The 2,500-nt window shown below is 44.6% G+C and overlaps 1 protein-coding gene across 1 annotated transcript in view; it reads right to left on the bottom strand.

The window, feature by feature from the left end:
• The window catches only part of LOC143020333 (uncharacterized), an 84,291-nt gene that overhangs the window by 68,382 nt on the left and 13,409 nt on the right, over positions 1 to 2,500 (bottom strand). The gene's annotated exons all lie outside the window — the stretch shown is intronic.

Here is a 2,500-nt window from a genome sequence, read left to right as displayed (position 1 = left end):
GAGACCTTAATGCTAGGGTAAGAAATGGTCCAATTGATGGAGTGGTTGGGAAATGTGGAGTTCCAGGAAAGAATCGTAGTGGAGAGTTGATGGTGGAAATGTGTCTAGAAAGAGAGTTGATGATAGCAAATACAGTGTTTCGGAAGAAAGTCAAGCATAAGTACACATGGGAGAGGGTGGTGGATGGAAGGGTGGTAGATAGAGCGTTAATGGATTATGTAGTGGTAAATAGGATTATGATAGGAAGAGTTAAGGATGTACATGTGCTAAGGGGAGAGGGTGGGGGAATATCAGATCATTTTTTGGTGGAAGGTAAGTTGAGAGTGGAGGATAGATGGAGAAAGAGGAAAGGGACAAAAGGTAGGGAGGTTCTTAGAGTGAACTCTTTGAATGAAAAGGAAAAGGAGAAGGAGTACGGAAAGAAGCTGAAGGAGGAGTGGGAGGGAGTGAAGGATAGAGTAGAGCTAGGTGTGGAGGAGGAATGGGGATGGTTCAAGGAGAAAGTCACAAAGTGTGCAAGGATGGTGTGTGGAACAAGAAGGACAGGAGGAAATAGAAGGAAGGGTAGTGAATGGTGGGATGTGGAAACAAAGAAGGTTGAAGAAGAGAAGAAGCGAGCTTTCACAGATTGGTTGCAAAGTAGGACGAGGGAGTCATATGAGAGGTACAAAGAAAAGAAAAGAGAAGTAAAGCAAAAGGTAAAGGAGGCAAAGAGGAGAGCAGATGTGAAATGGGGAAAGAGTATGACAAAATTTTGAAAGTAATAAAAAGATGTTTTGGAAAGAAATTAAGAGAGGAAAAGGAGGCGAATCAAGTATAGAAGAAAAGGTAAAAGGTGCAGATGGAGAGATGATAATGGAAGAGAAGGCAGTAAGGGGAAGATGGGCAGAATATTTTAGAGAGTTGCTAAATGTGAAGGAGGATAGGGAGGGAATGATAGCTGCAGTGGGAAATGCTAAGAAAATGACCGTGATGAGTGAGGAAAATGGAGGAGAAATAAGGAAGGATGAAGTGAAGGCAGTTAAGATGATGAAAGCAGGTAAGGCACCTGGTGTGGATGGATGCCATGCAGAATGTCTAAAAAAAAAAAGGAGGTACAGTTATGGTGGACTGGCTGGTGATGTTATTTAATGTTTGCTGGAGAGAGGGTAGAGTGCCGGAGGACTGGAGGAGTGCCTGTATAGTTCCTCTTTACAAGGGAAAAGGGGACAAGTGTGAATGTAGTAGTTTCAGAGGAATTAGCTTGTTAAGTGTAGTTGGGAAGGCTTATGGGAGGATCTTGATTGAGAGGATTAGGAGAGGAACAGAGGGAGTAATTGGTGAGGAACAGTGTGGATTTAGGACGGGTAGAGGTTGTGTAGATCAGATCTTTGTGGTAAGACAGATATGTGAGAAAGCTATAGGAAAGGGGAAGGATGTTTTTTTGGGCTTTTATGGATCTGGAAAAGGCTTACGATAGGGTAGACAGAAAGGCACTGTGGGAGGTACTGCAGATATACGGGATAGGAGGAAAGCTTCTGGGAGCTGTCAAGAGTTTTTATGAGAGTAGTAGAGCTTGTGTCAGGATTAGAAATGGAGAGAGTGAGTGGTTCGAGATAAAGGTGGGACTTCGTCAAGGATGCATTATGTCGCCCTGGCTGTTCAACTTATACATGGATGGGGTAGTGCGAGAGATAAATGCAAGGGTAGTGGGTCAGGGATTGGAGATGGTTAAAGAAAATGGAGAAAAGTGGGAGGTGAGCCAGCTGTTGTTTGCGGACGACACTGCGCTTGTGGCAGGATCGGAGGAGGGATTGAGGAAGTTGGTAACAGAATTTGGGAGAGTATGTGATAGAAGAACGCTAAAGATAAATGTGGGTAAAAGTAAGGTGAGATGTACAAGGGGTGAAAGTGGCAGTAGACTGGAAGTGAGTATTAAGGGAGAGCGACTGGAGGAAGTGGATAGTTTTAGATACTTGGGTGCAAATGTGGCAGGAAAAGGTGGAGTGAAGGTGGAGGTAGAATGTAGATTGAGAGAAGCGAGTAAATGCCTTGGTGGATTAAAAAGTGTAATGAGGAATAGATATTTGGGAATGGATGCTAAGAGGAGACTGTATGAAGGAGTGATTGTGCCAACAGCACTGTATGGGGCAGAAACATGGAACATAAGAGAGGAAGAGAGAAGGAGTTTGAATGTGTTTGAGATGAGGTGTCTGAGAAGTATGATGGGGGTTACTAGGCTAGATAGAGTGAGAAATGAGGAGGTGAGGAGGAGAACAGGGGTGGAAAGGGAGTTGGGAGATAGGGTTGATGAAAGAGTATTAGGATGGTTTGGACACATGGAAAGAATGAGTGAAGGAAGACTAGTAAAAGAGGAATGGGAGGCAGATGTGGAGGGAGTGAACATGAGGGGACGTCCTAGGATGAGGTGGATGGATGGGGTGAAGGGGTCTTTGGGGAAGAGGGGAATGTCTGTGGAGGAAGGACGGGAGAGGACAGAAGACAGGGGTGAATGGAGAAT

The sequence above is a fragment of the Oratosquilla oratoria genome, chromosome 39 (genome assembly GCF_046742065.1).
Source record: "Oratosquilla oratoria isolate Oo_2021 chromosome 39, ASM4674206v1, whole genome shotgun sequence".
In the NCBI taxonomy this organism is placed as follows: Eukaryota; Metazoa; Arthropoda; class Malacostraca; order Stomatopoda; family Squillidae; genus Oratosquilla; species Oratosquilla oratoria.
The sequence above is the reverse complement of the archived record's forward strand: the minus strand, read 5'-3'. Positions and strand labels throughout refer to the sequence as shown.